Raw genomic sequence first — 19,386 nt, forward strand, 5'->3', positions numbered from 1 at the left:
TGACGAGTGGGCTCGTCTCAAGCTTGCATTGGCTGTCTCAGTAGCGGGTAATCTTCGGGCGGGTGAACCTTTCCTCGCGTGCCGCGCGTCCCGTGGCTGGGGCGAGGAGCCCATTGGACATAACCGCACCAAACCCTAGCCCCCCGTCCACAGCCACCCGCTCCTTCACACAGCCGCCGCACCATTCCTCCCTTCCGCCCCCTCCTCCTTCCCGGATCCCCACCACGGCACCGACCTACAGGCAAAGGGCAACAGCGGCGCTCAGTTAGATTTGTAGGAGAGAGAAGATGAGAGGGAGAGAGAGGAGGGAGAAAGAGAGCAAGAGGAGAGGAGGCACGGCGTCGGATGGGAGAGTGGCCAACCCGGCTCGCGTCGGCTGGGGCCGCACCCCTCCCTGAAGGGCGGCGATGATGGAGGGATCCACGGCGCCATCCAGGCTCCCGACCGACGGACTCGCTGGGTCGCCGCCCATCCCGTGCGGCGGGGACATCCACGGCGGCGCGGGCTGGGGACCGAGCGGCGGGGCCCGTGGTGCGTTCGGTCGAGGGATTGGTCGGGCCGGCGCGGGCTCTTAGCCGCCGTCGATGGATTTCTCGCAGCCTGGCTACCTGTTGCTTTGGATCCGGTACGATCCCCATCTCTCTCTCTCTCTCTCTCTCTCTCTCTCTCTCTCTCTCTCTCTCTCTCCGAGACTCACCCACGCACCTTTGTTGCTTGCTGCGGTTGACCTGCTGATGTTGCTACTGTGCAGGCCAGGGAGTGAGTCAAGTGACATACATACACAAGAAATATTTAGTTATGAGGATTGAAGAAATTAATGATCATTCAGTCATTGAGGATTTGAGAAGAGACATCAATGTTCCAGTAGAGGTGTTATTGAAGTTGTGGCTGTCAATAGTCCTTTTATTGATGCTAAGTATATGGTAAGGAAATAATGCTATATGATTTGCATATTTTTTGCTATGAGAACTTCTGCAACTGAAACTCAAAGTTTAGGTGTTGAACTCATAGTTTTGCAGTAGTTAGTTTTGTACTACTTTGTATCAAAATTGCATCAGACCATGTTGCACTATATTTTGAGCATAGAAAAATTACTTAACACCTTTAATTTACAGAGCCTCACGTGTTTCAAGTATGAATAAGAACTACGAACTCTTTTTGTGCGATTTAAATACATTTCCAGAGTTTTTATTTGTTAGTACATGTTGTCTAAAGTAACATTTGCCCAGAGAGAGAGAAGCATGCCCCTCTCTCGTTATTATTATTATTATTAGAAGGTATTAAATTCGAAATAAACAATTTCATTTACTTGAAGCACTTGAAAAGTTTGGTCGGTTGACTCCAGGTATGAGCAGCTGCTTGATGGCTGGATGTGTGCACACATGTAATGGGGTATCATGGTCATGTTGCTTGGTGTGCAGAGGCAACCTCATTTTTGGACCAAAAAGAGGGGCGATGACGATGATGACTGGCTGAAACAATCATGTCTTGAGCAATCAAGACAGCCTTGGCTTGTGGGACTAAACAGAGCTGAAAAAGTCGGTGTCACCATTGGAGTTTCCCTTAGAGCCTACCCTTACCTCTGTTGTAGCCTGCTTAATTTTATTGCCGATGTTGGATGATATGTGCCTTGGACGGTCGTTCTGATGAGTGATACTCTCGGACCAGGTCTATTTCAACACACACGAACCCATTGACCTCCCATGTTCCTGGGGAGCGTTGCATGTCGGAAAATTTAGGGGTTGTGTCACACAAAGTTCTGCATTGACACTTAGAAAGTAAGTGAAAAGCAATATGCCATTTTTTGAGGCTATCTACAATCCCGTTAAAAGGCAACTACTAAACACTAAAGGGCAATGGAACTCAATTTGTCGGTATTCGCAGTTTGATAAATTATATTAGTAGTATTTCTTGGATTTATATAAGAAAAACAAAAATAGTTACCTTTGTGTGAATTACAGTGCTAATGATCAATTCTTTGTATCAGACATGAATGGACATATTCAAGATTTCCTTTCACCTAGGCTTGGTTAGTTGGCCACTTCAATTCCCACTTTCTGTCATGTAATCTTGATGTCGATATTTCGACATTACATACAGAATATGATGCATTATGTAGAAGTTACTAATGGTCAAAAAAATTCTGGATATGACACTTGCTTACTCCTATTCACATTATGTAGAAGTTGCATAAGGCAGAACAAGAATAAGAACATTTGTCAGTTTTTTCATGTGCTGGTTCAGCAGCGGGCAATGCTCACGACAGAGTTGGGCGTACATCATATATATACATATGTTGTCGTGTCTTAATAAATGGAGATGAGATATCTATCCGACTGTCATCCTTCCCAGACTTGGGTTTGTCATCTCTGTCGGCGTCCACCTGCGCTTCCTTCATTGGTTGTCATTTCTTTGTACACTGCTGTAATTTAGAGATCATAATATATTTTCCATGGATACAATTGAACACGACACCCAATTTGCTATATAATTGTTCAGCTCTCTCTCATAGCGATTCATACAAAATATCATGCATAATGGTCCCAGCTTAAGTAGAAAATAACCATTGGATTGTTCAAACTTTGCTCGTGTTTCGCAGGGCACCATAACTCTAATCCGACATGAGCAGTCCAACCACGACAGTGAGCAGTGGAACCGCAAGATAGAGATAGATACAAGTAGAATATAACTGGTCATATTTCTAAAATGATCACACTACTTATGGTGCCGGAAGAGAAGGCATCAGTGATAGTGGGCTAGGTGATGAGGGCATCAATACAAAGAGATTAATTCACAACTTTGTTCTTAATAGGTTGTACAAATATACAAGGTACTACTGTTTCCTTTTATGTTTAAATAGCTTTGTGAGTACAACTATATGAAAATTCTGCGATTCATGGTGCGGAAGCGGGCATCTTTGTTTCCCTGACCAAAAATTCTTAGTTTCATGCCTCCACGGTATAATTTAGAGGCACAGTCCAATGAGAGATTCCTACTTAGCTAGCTAATATATAACGTTTGATGGTACTGTCTTGTGTTGTAAATACAAGATATGCTACATGAGCATTACTTTTATTTTGAATTTAATTTTGTGTTTGAGCCTCTTTTACATATTAAGTGTAATATCACAGACTTTCTTCTTTCAGGGTTAACTGGCCATGCAAAAACTGTTGTGAGGCATTAAATGGTACTATATGTTTTTGGCCTGCTTTTGTTCACTTTTGTCCTTTCCAAAGTGTAATAAGAAAAGAAAGTCAAAATAGGCTCAACCATGACTACTCTGCTCTTGTGATCACCAATTTCTGCTCCATTGCGCACAAGAAAGTAGTGACTATTTATTTGCTTAAACAATATGTCCAACCACCAATTTCTGCCTGTCCTGCTAATACTCCTTTATGGATGTATCGCACAAATTTCAGTTATTAGATATGAAATGTAGGTTCTCTACACAGAGCTGGGTCCAATGGTCAATGCAGCTCTATGTTGTGCTATCTTGCTATTGGGCTCTTTTTTCGTTACTTAAAATGGACATATATCTCTGATGTTAAATTCGTGCTTGATTGCTTATATCCAAAATAACCATGTTAGTACACTGAAGCCAATTTCTACATTGTTAGTGAAGTTGGCTAAATAGTTTTTGCGCCACTAAGATATATATGTGCACTGCATTCTAACCCTGCAAATTGTTGTGCTATTAGTTTAATCCAAAATATAATTATGTTTGTGTCTCGACATATGCTTGTGATGCGTCGTGCTACCAGAGGCCAACATTATCCAGTATCATAGCGACGCTAAAAATGCCTATTGGTTACTCCGCATATTCTCATCTGATTTCTCATATATAGATATTAATTTCCTTTCATGGGAGGCCTTCATTACATTTCAGCGGCAGTTGCGGATGTGGTCGGCGGTTGAGGGAGGGTCTCCGACTAGAGCAGCAGGAGCAAGGAGCTCAAGGAGGTTCAGGTTTGCCTCTACATCCTCTCTCTTTCCTCCACTTTGTTCTTGCATTTAGAGGATACAACTTGTGATCATGTTATATTCTGCTTTTGTCAGTTTGCTGGTCCATATTAATTTCCTCGAGCTTATTTTCACATCTCGTCATATTTACACCTCTCCGCCGACTGCCACCTATCATGGAGGGAGATGGCTTGGCCAGGCCGTCAAGACCCATCGGCAACTTCCAGCAGGCGTCGTCCCGTACTTCTGCATGTAAACTGAATTGATTTACCAATAAAAATCTGGACAACTCATTCCAGTCGATAATAACCATTGTGGCATTACCATGATATGTCATGTATCTGCTCTGAGTTGCACTATGTTGCAAAAAGTACAATAAGAGATAGAATGTATGCACTATGGCTAGCAGGAACTTTTTTTTGACTTGTACAACATTTGATCTATCTATTTCTGCAGGATATTCCTCTTGTTGCAACCTTTTCCCATAGAATCAAAAGGAATTAGATTGAAGAAATTGCAGGAGGTACTACTTCGTGTTCCATTAGTCTTACTTTTGGAGGCTTGTCTATATATAGTATTAGTGTCGGTGTGTCAATAGTAGTATTAGTTTTGGAGGCTTGTCTATATTAGTCTTATTTTTTGGATTACGTTTCTTTCCACCTGCATCCTCTCTTCATAATGGATTACGTTTCTTTGTTATTGCCATGTGTTACTTTTTCTTATGACTGTGACCGTCAGTGCCCTTAACAGTGGTTGTTCTTGCTTTATGGCTGCCTTCTCAGTGCACTTTTATTAGTTCTAATACATTAATATAATATGCTCGATTGACCATATTAATTATATATTTCACTTCACCGGGGCTGTTGGTCGAAGTGTTGGTTAAAATATTTTGGTGGCAGTGTATAAAACTAATTGTTGTACAGCATTGTTAAGTGCACTTTTGAGCTTTGAGTAGACAACTGTGGTCATAATTACCTTAAAGGATCGTTAGTATATATTATTGTCGGATTTCCATGTTCAGTTATTCACACTATATTATTGCTTGATTCTGATAGCTTGCTATTATTAGAGCAGGAAGGGTATTCCTGGTGTGACATTCAAAAGCAGTCAAAACGGTGAGGTTTAGAACGGAGGAGCTCCGTGGAATTATGGATAAAAAATTATCCATAACATGTCTGTCATTTCTCATGTCGACCAAGGTATGTGACCGAGCAGTGACAGTTGTCTCTAATTATCAATTTTATATAGAGTCTTCTTGATTGATGATTTTGTAGCCTTCTCTTAGTTGTACCATATTAATTCTTAAAACTGGATCATTTAAAATTAGTTAGATTTAATGAGTTGTTCCACTGTTTCCAAATAAGTAGTTTAAGCCCTTATTGTGTTCTGGAGCTTATTCTTTCTGCCTTTTTATGATTGATATATGCTCTCACAAGCTTAAATGTAACTATTGACATATAATCTCATGGCTCAAAGTCGTAGTTGAATGTATTAAAATTTATAAGATTTGGAGTTTGCACTATAATTTCATCCAGCGGTATTCCCAATAACTGAATGTTAAGAGCACTGACGATCCCAGGCTGTACATTCATGTACTGGGAAATGCTTTTATCTTGCAGGCCAGTTTTACATTTATTTTTCAATAACAAGATGACCATGAACAGGGTATCAAGGTATTTGCCTTGGCATTACTAATGTCGTGTTCAGATTACTAAAAGAAGGATTGATAGCGGCATACCTTCACTCGACTGATGCTTTAACTACTGCCTCTCTAAGCCTTGATTAGCCATGGAGATACTCAAGTTCCAAAGCCCCAAGTGAGGCTATCCTTCTAAGATCCGTTCATCCCAATTCATTAATTTGTTTGAAATATATATATGTATATTCCAATATTGCTCAATCTCCAGCTGGCCTCTAGGTTATCAGATGAAATCCGGTTAAATTTTAGGGAGGTTGAGTAGGAGTGTTTGGAACTAAAGGCTTTGTTGTTGTTTGAGTAGGATTATCTCCCTTTTCTGTATAAATTTTGTTGCTATGAATAGTTGCATTGTTACGTCAATGAAAAGTTCCTGGGCGTACTATGTGTTCCTCTAGACTTGGTTGAAAGTATTCCTTCTGTTATCCAGTTTCTCACTATGCATGTTACCTTTGTTGCTGAATTTTGCCTATAGTTTATATATAGTAGACTCACATGATTACCTGATGACTCATTCATGCAAGAACTACTGTTAATTTTTTCCTTTTCTGCAATGATGGTCGTAGCCCTTTGATTCTACCAGCCGCAAAGGAGTGAATGTAGAAAATATGTCCATTGTCGTTGAATTGGTGGGATTGTCACCAAGTTAGTGCCGCAGATTTCTATTTTAGAGCAAGAAGCCAAATCATGTAGTTTCATTGTAAATCTTGAAAAACTTGTTTATTGTCACTTCTATATCTGTTACAACCTTTTTTTTCATGATGTGGTACTTGTCAATCTTGGTTTGCGCTTCCATTTCAAGTCTGCCCTTAAATTCCAGCAGACCAAAAAGTCCTTGTTTCTTCAATTGGTTTCTCGTTTCATGTTTGCACTTCTATTATAGTACAATATTTCATAAACATGGCATTGGTCATTATTTGTCCAGTTCCCTTCAAAAAAAGAAGAGATGGCTATAGAGAGTTGATCCTTCTACATAACAGAGCAGAGGAGTGGGAACTATAAACATGCCTCACTGAAGAGATGAAAAATGTTGTGCAAGGCATTGGTTGTTAAGCTCCTTTAAAAATGAAGGAATTATAGTGCATCTGACCTATAAAGGGGTTGTGAGGGACAAAACGCTATGGATTCAGAGTAGTGGGAGGGCACAGTTTACCAACGACGCAAGGACAAAGCGTGACCTTGATTCCAAAGTTCCAGCTCACATAGCAGAATTGTATAGAGAGGATGCCTGCATTTTGAAAACTCTGTTACATAGTTTGAGGCTATGTTTCTTTCAATTTTCATTATTAAAAGGATCCTTATTATTGCCAAATTGTCAATTATTTTCAAATAGCTCTTGGTTTGAAATGGGACCATGTGCCATCTGGCGCAATGGGTACTGTTATTATACATTATATTATTGACAGCAAGCCTTCATTGTTTTTTATTGAGGACCCTCGGGTTAAATTTGTTACCCCATGGATTTCCTTTTCAACGCCCACATTAATTTAGCTGGTCCCTGTCATATGTCCTTGCAAAATGAAACTATTTTCATCGACAACATGTCTTTAGCGGGTCTCTGCGCCATTTGGCGCAATGGGTCAACTAGTGCTTCGTAAATTATAGATACGTTGGAGACGTATCACGACACTCGCCTCGTCGTCCTCACAATGACTCGGTTTCCCGCGGAGAATCAATGCCAAGGCTGCCACCGGTCAGCCTTCCATTGATTCCTCATGGGCGGCGCGGCGACGCCCTCCCTCCCGCCACGTGTACACACGGCTCTGGGAGACTATAAAATCAACGCCTCCCCTCCCCTCTGGCCACACCCTGCCGTGCTCTGCCTCTCTCTCCCCGTGCACAACCACTACCGATGATCCTCCCCTCTCTCCCCAAGCCCAGCCACGACAATGGGCGAGCGATTCCCCAGCGACGCGGCGGCGGAAAACAACTTCGACTGCCGCTCGCTGCACGAGTGGGAGGCGTATTTGCTCTTCGAGGCCAACATCCCGGCACCTCCTGACATGCGCGCAGGGCCGGGTGGGTGGAGGCTCAGCGCCAGTGGCGTCCCCATTACCCCGCTGCCAGACGTCAACGCGCGCGCGGACTACTTCACCGATGAGGTCGACCGTATGCGGGCGTCGCTGACGGAGGAGCAGCACGCCCTCCCGCAGTATGCCGCCGACAACCACGAGGCGTGGGCGGCGTACTTCTAACACCGACAGGCACAACGGCTGGCCTCCACCAATGGGGCGCCGGTGGGGGGCACCAAGAACAGTGAGGGGCGCCGCTTGTGGTGGGGCGCCCCCGGCCGCATGCTCCACGAGGTTCTCCAGCACCTCGAGGGCGGCAATGACCCACCGCTGACATACCCTGCCGCGGCCGCTGCCCCTGTCCCTCGCCGGAGCACCGAGTACTGGATGCCCAGGAGGTTCGGCTCCTCCTCGTCTTCCTCCTCCCGCTCCTCTTCCCACTCCTCCGGATCGCCGGTGGTGTTTTCGGCGTCAACGGCCGAGCCCGCAACGGAGACGCCGCTCGACCGGTGCACCCGCAGCGCCGGCATCATCATCAACGAGGGCGGCGGGCGCGCCTCCTCCTCGGCTCCTCCCCGCTACATCAAGCCGAAGAGGCTCGCCGCCGTGAAGACGGAGCTAGGGCTCGCCGGCGGCGTGAAGGAGGAGGAGCTCGACGATGCGGCGGCCTTAAAGTGGGCACACGAAGACTGGACGCGGACGGAGCTAGAGCGCCAGTGGTGCACCTACGAGCAGTTCGCCGCTCGGCGACGTGGCTGCGATGAGGGAGGCGTCGTTATCCTTGACGACGATAACGACAATGATGCGCCGCTGCCACCGGTCCGCCAAGGCGACGCCGGGTAGGTGTCCAGCAGGGGCGGCCGCGTCAAGGAGGAGAAGGACGACGGCGAGGATGGCAGCAACGTCGGCGACTTCGCTGCGCTCAACGCATTCTTTGGCCCGCAGTTGTAGTTGCGGCCTTTTTTTAAAAGTACTTCACTTTGCTATGTAAAAGACTATGTAGGTTACCTAAGTTAATGTCATGTTCGTCAAATTTTAGTCGAATCTTTGTCCCGTTTGCTGAACTTTAGTTAAATTTCTTTTCTTTTGTTTAAACCGCCTTCTGGGGGCGACCCCTGGGGCTGGCGGCTGGGAACCCGAAAGCCGCCACATCGATTTTTAGCGCCGGTTCGCCCCCAGGCGACGATTTTACGCGCCGACTGAGGGGCCAATGGCTACAGATGCTCTAACAGCGGTCAACTGACTAGCGAAAACACTTAGGGCGTGTTTGGTTCCAGTTTGGAACAGTAGTCGCATTGCATACCCTTCCCAACCCAGCCTGGTTGAGGAAAAACATGCCCTAATACGCCATACACAACTTGTTTGGTTGCCTGCATTCCTAGTACCTGCATTAGGTAATACCCAAGTGCACTTTGTTTAGTTGGCTGCATTGGCCCTAGCGGCACATGAACATGGCGTTTGGTTGCATATGGCATACATGTTGTGCTTACCTTGTACCCTAGTTGGTGAGCTTACCCACAATGATCACAGCTAGCACATCAACGCCACAACACAGCAATGGTGACGAACTGGGCGAAGATGATGAAGTTCTTCAGCTTCAGGCCAAACTGACGATCCACCTTAGCAGCTTCCACTTTGACAGCTCCAACCTTGGCACTGTCGACACTGCTACCTCCGTGCTTTCACACTCAGGCGGAGTAAGCTTGTTCTGCTGCCTGCCTAGTCTTGAACCCTCTATAGTTGTTGTTGCTATACGATGCCACTTATGCATTGGCTTCTTCCCATGAACTATAAACCCCTGGAACCTCACCGATGAACACGGCATACCACTTGCCCTAGCAATGCACAAGAGCAAGAGTTGAAGCAGCAAATCAATGGAGCACAAGTAGCAAGCAAAGTAGCACACAAACAACGATGGAGCAGAAGAGAAGTAAAGCATGCATGATCATACGACATAGCAAGTTCAACCTAGCACTACCTTGGTGTTAACCTACCACCACATCCAAAAGAGGGTGTCGTCCTACCACCGCAAGTTCACCATCAGCATGAGGGGTTAGTATATACCACCTCACCAAAATATACAGACCATCAAATAGTTCCGGAGCCCTAGCTACACAAAATGTACGTCGTCATCGTCGCCAGTGCCATCGCCGTCGGGGATCATGCACGCTGAGGGAGTCCTGGATTAGGGGGTTCCGGACAGTCGGACTATATACTTTCGTCGGACTGTTGGACCGTGAAGATACAAGAGTCAAGACTTCGTCCCGTGTCCGGATGGGACTCTCCTTGGCGTGGAAGACAAGCTTGACGATTTGGATATTAGATCTCCTTCTTTGTAACCGACTCTGTGTAAACCCTAGCCCTCTCTGGTGTCTATATAAACCAAAGGGTTTAGTCCGTTAGGACAGGAACAATCATAATCATCATAGACTAGCTTCTAGGGTTTAGCCTCTATGATCTCGTGGTAGATCAACTCTTGTAATACTCATATCATCAAGAACAATCAAGCAGGAAGTAGGGTTTTACCTCCACCGAGAGGGCCCGAACCTGGGTAAAACATCGTGTCCCCTGCCTCCTGTTACCATTAGCCTTAGACGCACAGATCAGGACCCCCTACCCGAGATCCACCGGTTTTGACACCGACATTGGTGCTTTCATTGAGAGTTCCTCTGTGTTGTCGCTTCAAGGCTCGATGGCTCGTTCAATCATCAATGACAACACGGTCCTGGGTGAGACTTTTTTTCCCGAATAGATCTTCGTGTTCGGCGGCTTCGCACTGCAGGACAATTCGCTTGGCCATCTGGAGCAGATCGACAGCTACGCCCCTAGCCATCGGGTCAGGTTCGGAAACTTAAACTACATGGCCGATATTCGCGGAGACTTGATCTTCGATGGATTTGGGCCTCCGCCAGGAGCACTGAACAGTCACGACAAGCATGGCTTAGACCTGCTGTCAGACAATACTCGGAATATCACACCTGCAATAGCTCTGGACCTAAATCTGGAGCAGATCGCTTCATCCGAGGACGGGTGGATGGACCCCTCCCAGAGGCCGCACACTCAACGGCGGTAGAGCCGAACACAGACTCCACCCCCAAGGAAGTCTGTGTCACCGGACCCCCGGACGTGCGTCCGGCTGCAGGTTCCAGACTGCACGCCCCCGAGCCCGCCGAATCCGGTTGGGCTCCGGTAATGGAGTTCACCGCCGCGGATATCTTCCAGCACTCGCCCTTTGGCGACGTGCTGAATTCATTAAAGTCTCTCTCTTTGTCGGGAGACTCTTGGCCGAACTATGTCCAGCTCGAGTGGGAAGCTGGAGACGAGGAAATTCATTGCCCACCCACCACCCACTTCATTGTCACTGTCGATGATTTGACCGACATGCTCGACTTCGACTCTGAAGACATCGATGGTGTGGACGATGATGCAGGAGAAGAACAGGAACCACCGCCCACGGGGCGCTGGACGGCCACCTCCTCGTATGATATATATATGGTGGACACTCCCAAAGAAACCAATGGCGGTGAGGCAATAGAGGATAACCCCTCAAGGAAGAAATCAAAACATGGGCGTCATCGGCGCCACTCCAAGCCCCGCCACAGAAATACCGGCACAGGAGACGAAAACAATCCGGATGGTGCTGAAGATGAATACAATCCTGATCAGCCTGCCTTCGAGCAGGCCGGACAGGAAGACAGACAGATTAGCCCAGATGAACAGGTGACAAATGGATACTCGAAGGAGGACAACCACATGCCTCCCTCCAAAGACGAGATGAGCCTCGACGACGATGAATTCGGCGTGCCTGAGGATCCCGTAGAGCAGGTTTGCTTCCAGCAACGGCTTATGGCCATTGCAAGAAGCCTGAAGAAGAAGAAACAGCAGCTTCAAGCTGACCAAGATCTGCTCACAGACAGATGGACTAAGGTCCTGGCAGCCGAGGAATACAGACTCGACCGCCCCACCAAAGGGTACACAAAGCACAATTTGCTACCTCAACCTGAGAAGGAGGTCCTAAAACCCACACCCAGACGCCAATACATCACGGTCCGAGGCAATACGCAGGAAACGCGAGGTAGCATCCATAAACCTTGACGCAATAGACATAAGCGTCACAAAAATAATGATGACGACCAAGACAAGGGAGTTGGTGCCGGATTCCACGGCCCCCAGTCCGGTCAGTGGAAAGAGAATAGCTCAGGCCCATCCGGCCCGGGCAGCATACTCGACCAACCATGTCAAATCCATGGTGCCCCTAGAATGGCGGCCAAGCATACCAATAGAGAATGTCGGATCCTCAAAACAAAACGGCCGGTCGTACGCCGGAAACAATGAAAAGAGGTCTCAAACAACAAGGAGCCCAGACCACCAAACATTGCGAGGTCAAAGGAAAATCCTCCGCAAACCAACAAGGGAACGAATGTGTACTCCTCGGGATGCCGACTCAACAATACAAGTCACCCCACAGTACAAAAATACGGACGATCATCTCCGATCACATAGACCGTCCGGACAATATCAACCATGGAAATTTAATTGCACTTACCATCGACCCGATAGTTTGTGGGTTCCACCTCACACGAGCCCCTATGGGCATAAACAGCAGCCCAAACTTGCTGCGCCAGGACAAAATTTACCAGACAGGTATTGACCGCTCGAGGATCAAACCCATTAATAACATCTTCTAAAATATGTCGTTCCAGGTGCAAAGGCCAAGTTTTACAGGCCCACCACCATGGAGGTTGTCTTCGGATCACCAAACAAACACCATGCCGAAGAGTAAGTCTTCAGCATTGTCCCCTTATACAGTAACTACTATATACTACCGGGATGAACCGTGTTGGCTCGACTCAACATGGTACCATATCATGCCAAACCCATGTGACATGGTCAAAATTATGGGCAAGACCGAACTCCACCCCGAGAGTGGAAATTATGCCGCCGCCGAGATAGCGAGTTGTGCCCATGTATCGAACTTTGATTCGACAGCCAACCCACTGGACGCCAACAGAGGAGTCTGAGCTACTTTACGGCATGATAGCCTGGCTCGACCAGGCTCCGATCAGGCACCCGCAGTTCAACCACCCTATGACATGCAACTGCCTCTAAGCATTTTTCTTTATAGGCTCACTTTTTCGCAGAACAGGACTGGTGACATGGAATCAGCTCGGACGCACAAGGAGGGAACACACAAGTATCCCCAAAGGAGATAGTCCGGATACACTTCGGATTCGCACACAGCCTTCTCCCGTCCGGCCACGACAGGTTCCGCCAGCATACCTCTTTTCATAGCATAAACCATACTCGCACGCATAGATGTGACACTTCACTACAACACGTAGAACTACATGACACTTACCGGCCGTCGCTCTTTATTGATGCCTTTTTCGTCATAACGGCACCCTCACATAGTGCCATGCCCCATTATGCCAGGGGCTTCATTGTACTCATAATATGGAACAAAGTCCAGCCACCTTCTCGGTCGCTCGGCACCCCGAACTTATAGCACTATGTGCATCAGCTCCGAATCATGTCTTGGGTCATTAGTTGGGTTTGCCCGGCTCCCATGTTTTGGTACCTTACGTTCCGCTCCATCGGCTAAGGTAGCGCTGGGAGAACTACCGTGATTGTGTCCCGGTTCTTTTGGACGAGCACCTCAGTAGAGAAAGCCGAAAACTGACTGTCATGATACGGCGAGAGCTGGTCAGCTGTTCGAGAGGTTGTAAAATCTTTAAGGATTTATTCCGCACAATGCCATAACAAATGCAGAGTGCGGCGGATCGGTCTTCCGATCAGGCGCTGTTAGAGCCCCTCGTACGGTCTTCCGAACACTAGGGGCTGCGCCTACCATACTGGAATTCCTATGGCTAAGTGAGAGTGATAAAGCCCTATAGTCTGATTGCCTGGTTCACGGTGATGAACACCTCCTTCAAGGACCCAAAAATGGGATAAAGAGTGCTCAAGTATGTCCCGAACACCCCCGTACTTTCTACGTGGGGGCAGAAGCCGATGACTAGCCAACTCTCAGGATTTATATATACTAAACGGCCGCATAGGAAGAAAAAACTTTCATATAACAGGCAATAAATAACAATAGTGCCAGTATCCCGCATTACACAGGGCAGCATGATTGCCTTCAGGGAAATATAGTGTCTTTGGTACACTGTTCCGCCACAAGGCGGGCTCCTTTAAGGACACCATCATAATATAATTTGGGCTTGCGATGCTCCTTACCCTCCGGTGGTCCCTCAGTCATTAGCTTTTCAGCATCAAGCTTCCCCCAGTGCACCTTTGCATGGGCAAATGCCATGCGGGCACCTTCTATACAGACCGACCGCTTAATGACTTCGAGCCGAGGGCAAGCACCAACAATCCGCTTCACGAGTCTGAAGTAACTACTTGGAATTGGCTCAGTGGGCCACAGCCGGACAACCAAGTCCTTCATGGCTAGTTCGGCCGCCTGGTGCAGTTTGATCAGCAGCTTCAGCTGATCGACAAAGGGCACCAGATAATTCGGCGCCAAATACTGCGACCAGAAATGCTTCTTCGCAGACTTCTTCTCTTCAGCCTAGTAGAATTGGGCAGCATCAGATATGTTGCGTGACAGGTCCGCAAACGCTCCTGGAGAAACAAGAGTTCAGTTTGTCACTTAGAGCTTCTCCTATTACTATATAAAAATTGCTTTGAGTAAAAAAGCCTTACCAGCCGCAATCCTCCTTGCCTCCTGAATATCCTTCAGAGCACCTCGGGCTTCCTCCTGAGCAACATTTGCGGCTTCACGAGCTTGGGCGAGTTCGGATTCTTTCCCTGCTAGACTCTGCTCCAAGGTCTCGCTTTTCTTCACGGCCTCCTGGAGCTCTCGTTTAGCTTCAAGGACCCTAGCCTCGTGCTTCTCATGAAGAGCCTGCTCCGCGGTGGCCTTCTTGTCGGCTTCGGCCACAACCTTCTTCAGTGCCTCCATTTTGGCATTTGCTCCTGGAGCAGACAATACAAGTATTTTCATCAGGCACAACTACTCATGTGTGCTTAACTCATCAAAAGGTTTCGATATACCTTGCTTGTCCTCCAACTACTTCTTCACTCGACCAAGTTCTTCTTTGGCCCGTTCCAGACTCTGCTTTAGTCCGGACACCTCCGCAGTACGAGAGGCGGTCGTCGCTACAGACACCTGTTTTCAAACAAAGAGATATATGTCATCAACCGAGTCTCCTGAGAAGCGGAAATTTGATCCCCTGTCCGGTTCTTTCTTTCTCTCACCGGACAGTGCATCAGGGGCTACCGGTCATACTATGACAATCTTCAAAGTTTCTAAAAACATACCTCAAAGCCTTTTATAAGGCTAAGGCAGGATTTATTCAGTCCGCTCTCAGCGGACTAAATCTTTTCAATCACCGCACCCATGAGGGCGGTCTTCATCGACGATGGACGCATTCTTTAGCGCCGTCGATAGGCCGCCCTGTAGCTTTGCTTGGACAGAGGTTGCTGGCGGAGCAGGCTGGCCTTCCTCCGTCAAGGGGGGCTGCCCGCCCGATCCTAGAGCTTTAAAGGTCTCCAGGACTGTGTCTGGCTGCAGGCCAAATCTAAGATCGCCCCCGCCATCGACGTTTATGGGAACCGTTGCTCCCGTGTATCCGGCCCCAGAGGTATGCCCTCCCTGGTCTGGGCCCTGCTGGGACGACACCTCGGTGTCACGTCCAGGCTTCGGGGAAGGGGCCTCCGAAGGCGTCTCGCTCTCCAGGGCATCGGAGCTTAGCGAATCCTTCGAGGAGGACTGTTCGGCGCGAGACCTCGCCGGGTTGCACAAAGTAGGGCGCAAGTTAAAATATTGCACCTTAGTAATCCTGGGCGCTTAGGCGTATTCGGATTTCGTGTACTCATGATTTTACCAGGGGCTGGGCCCTAGGATCCCACTCCGGGCTGCTATTGGCAGCCGTGGTGGACGCCTCTGGGAGGGAATTTTTTCCCCTCTTCGGCGATTCGGCCTCCAAGGATGAGGAGGCCGTCCTTTTCTTTCCTCCCCCATGGAGGACTCGTCTTCTTCCTCCTCCTCTTCGTTTTCTGAGGAAGGATGGGCGCTGGAATCCTCGGATTTTGTGTCCGAAGCACCACGGCGACGGAGGTTGCTCTGGGTCTCCTTGGCCTTCTTGGAGGCCTCTTTCTTCGGCGCCTTGTAAGGCGCTGGGACCAGCATCTTCGTCAGAAGAGGTCCTGCCGGTTCCTTTGGCAGCGGGGCTAGACAGTGTATCCGCCCCACCTTCTTCGTCCATTCCTAGGATAATCACACAAAGCATGATAAAGCGTCTTCCTCGGGATATGCCAGCTAAACATGGATAGACAGAACATAGCGATAACTTACCGGACTTGCGGAGCGGGACAATTGATACCCGCGGTCCTTGGCGGAACCCGGCCACGGTTTACCGGACTTGAAGAGCACCTTCCAGATGTCCTTGTGTGAGGAGCCGTAGAGCTCCCGTAGGGTCTGGTGCTCGGCCGGGTCGTATTCCCACAAATTGCAGGCTCGGTGCTGGCAAGGGAGAACCAGGCGAACTAACATCACCTGGACTACATTGACGAGTTTGACATCCTTGTCTACCACACTCTGGACGCGTGTTTGGAGCACCGACAGCTCATCGGATGAGGACCAGTTCAGGCCCTTCTTGGGCCAGGACGTGAGTTGCAGGGGGGCTCCGGATCTGAATTCAGGAGTAGCGGCCCACTTTTTACCGCGCGGCTCAGTGATATAGAACCACTGCTGCTGCCACTCCTTGACGGAATCATTGAAGGTGCCCGTCGGCCATGTGACCTTGGCATCTTGCTTACCATGGCGCCGCCGCACTCAGCGTGCTCGCCGTTGACCACCTTGGGCTTCACATTGAAGATTTTCAGCCATAAGCCAAAGTGGGGCATAATACGGAGAAAGGCCTCACACACGACGATAAACGTCGAGATGTTAAGGAAAGAATTAGGGGACAGATCATGAAAATCAATCCCGTAATAATACATGATGCCGCAAAAAAATGGGTGGAGGGGAAACCCAAGCCCGTGGACAAAATGAGGAAGAAACACGACCCTCTCGTGGGGCTCCAAATTGGGAATGATCTGTCCCGCCACCGGAAGATGGTGGCCAATTTTCTTGGCCAGGTACCCAGCCTCTCAAAGCTTTTTGATATCCTTCTCCCGGACGGTAGAGGCCATCCATTTGCCTCCTGCTCCGGATCCAGACATCTTTGGAGAACCTCTTTTCGGTGGAGGAGATGAGTGCTTGGGCGCTAGGGCTCAAGCGAAGGGGAATGGACGAGGGGAAGGGAAAGGCGTGGGTAAAGAAGAAGAGGCCTTATCTCTTTATAGAGGCAATAAAAACTTTTGCGCCTCCCCACTTGCCTGGTGGAACCCGCTCGTTCCCCACTCACCGCAATTGGCGGTGCGATTGGGCTACCCGTGCCCGTATTGATGAAAGCCCCGCGATAAGGGGAACACGATCTTTACTTTGACAAGACGTGCTCGGGAAACCGCCTCGCAATATGTGCGGTGGCCGGCTGTGGGAAGACGGTTCGATAATGACTTGACCATGATCCGGACATGATTTAAGTGTTCGAGACTTGCTTTGGAGTATTCGGAGATGGAACCCATCTTGCAATGCCGAAGACAATCTACACGTCGGACTCATCGTCATTGAAGCCTGGTTCAGGGGCTACTGAGGGAGTCCTGGATTAGGGGGTGTCCGGATAGCCAGACTATATACTTTGGCCGGACTGTTGAACCGTGAAGATACAAGACTCAAGACTTCATCCCGTGTCTGGATGGGACTCTCCTTGGCGTGGAAGACAAGCTTGGCGATTCGGATATTAGATCTCCTTCTTTGTAACCGACTCTATGTAAACCCTAGCCCCCTCCGGTGTCTATATAAACCGGAGGGTTTAGTCCGTAGGACAGGAACAATCATAATCATCATAGGCTAGCTTCTAGGGTTTAGCCTCTACGACCTCGTGGTAGATCAACTCTTGTAATACTCATATCATCAAGATCAATCAAGCAGGAAGTAGGATTTTACCTCCATCGAGAGGGCCCGAACCTGGGTAAAACATCGTGTCCCCTACCTCCTGTTACCATTAGCCTTAGACGCACAGATCGGGACCCCCTACCCGAGATCCGCCGGTTTTGACACCGACACACGCTCACAGGCAGCACTACTCTAGTAGTAGTGCTTGCCCAGCCAGCTCCTGAGCCACAGCACCCTGTGAGCGTTGGCCATGGCAACGAACCCAACACCCTGGGCCTTGTTGTCAAGCAGGTGGCTGAGAGCTGCCATGAGAGCCTCTTTGTTGAATCCACCCAGGGTCATGACAGCGCCATACAGGTCAGGATGGACGTCAAGGGGCTTGCACTCCCTGATGGTTGTTGCCACCTCCTTCACCTCCTCAGTCATGCTGCAAAAGACATTGATCTCCTCCTTCATCAGGCCTCCTCTCTTCCTCTTCCTATCATGGTTGGGGTCAAATGGCTTGTCGAAGGGCTTCGCAGCGGGCTTGTCAGGGCCATCAAGGACCTCGACGTCCGGTGTCCCAGGGAAGTCTGGCATGGGAGAACCAAGAGGCTCACCCGAGCCCATGGCATGCTTCCCAGTTGCCAACCCAAAGAAGAAGATGTGCTGCATCTGGTTGTAGTTCTGGATGGGTGTGTTGACGAACTCAGCGTCCCTTGGGTGGTCCTAAGAATGAAACACATGTGTTGTTAGTTGCGATTAGGAGTAGGCAATGGTGGACAGTATGAAAATGAAGAGGGTTGTGAGCTAACCACGACATGGTCGGCGTAGTGCTCTGCCTCCAGAACTATGGAGCAAGTGTTCTCATCCCATGAGGCGCCGCTAAGGTCTCTCAGCTTGGACACTTGGATCCATCGACTTCTCCACTTCCTCAGGTGGTTATACACCTGGGTGGCAGACACCTCTTGCCCACAGAACTCGAACACCTGCTCCGCAACGGTGTTCAAGTGCACCTCCTTGAAGCCCTTGTCAGTCCTAACTCCACTAGAGATGAGCTCGCACATCTTGTTCAACACGAATGTGGACATGAACGGCTGCCACTTCATGTTGTTGGACCTACCATCCTTCTTTGCCTTTGCTGCTGCTAGCTTGATTACAGCGGCAGCAGCAGCAGCAGCAGGAGTTGGCTCAACGAGCACTATTGGCACATAGAGGGAATCAGACTCGAACACCTCTGAATCAGGTGCCATCTCGGACATAGGCTGCGATTCCTCGACAAACGATGGAGCAAACTGGCTGTCGGACACGACAATGGCCTGACTAAGATTTTGCGTTTGCGTGGTCATGTCCTACAATCGTAGCACGCATTGACAGTGAGCATAGCACACAACATACCAGATAATCCATAAAAGTAGGAGCATACATGTACATGGTTCATCACTATCATAGCAAGCACATGCTTCATCACTATCATACTAAGCATACCAGACAATCTATGAGCAGAAACATACATCTACAACAAACAGCATGCTACAAATGGACCACCAACAGCTACAAATCACAGATCTAAGCATGATTCAACACAAGCACAAGGTTCAACTTCAAACTCTACTACTAATCTAGCCTACCACATGCTTGAACATCTAGCCCTACCACAAATTGCAACCGCAGCATAGCAACCAACCATATCAGCTCACAGATCAAACCACTAATCAACCATGCATCTAGATCAAACC

At 48.4% G+C, this 19,386-nt stretch overlaps 1 long non-coding RNA gene across 1 annotated transcript; it reads left to right on the forward strand.

The window, feature by feature from the left end:
• The first annotated feature begins 602 nt into the window (after positions 1-602).
• LOC119303187 lies at positions 603-2,824 on the forward strand. The gene is made up of 3 exons (XR_005147847.1): positions 603-625; positions 757-923; positions 2,600-2,824. It is a non-coding gene; the product is annotated as an uncharacterized LOC119303187 (long non-coding RNA).
• The last annotated feature ends 16,562 nt before the right edge of the window (positions 2,825-19,386 follow it).

This window comes from Triticum dicoccoides, chromosome 1B (assembly GCF_002162155.2).
Source record: "Triticum dicoccoides isolate Atlit2015 ecotype Zavitan chromosome 1B, WEW_v2.0, whole genome shotgun sequence".
Lineage (NCBI taxonomy): Eukaryota > Viridiplantae > Streptophyta > Magnoliopsida > Poales > Poaceae > Triticum > Triticum dicoccoides.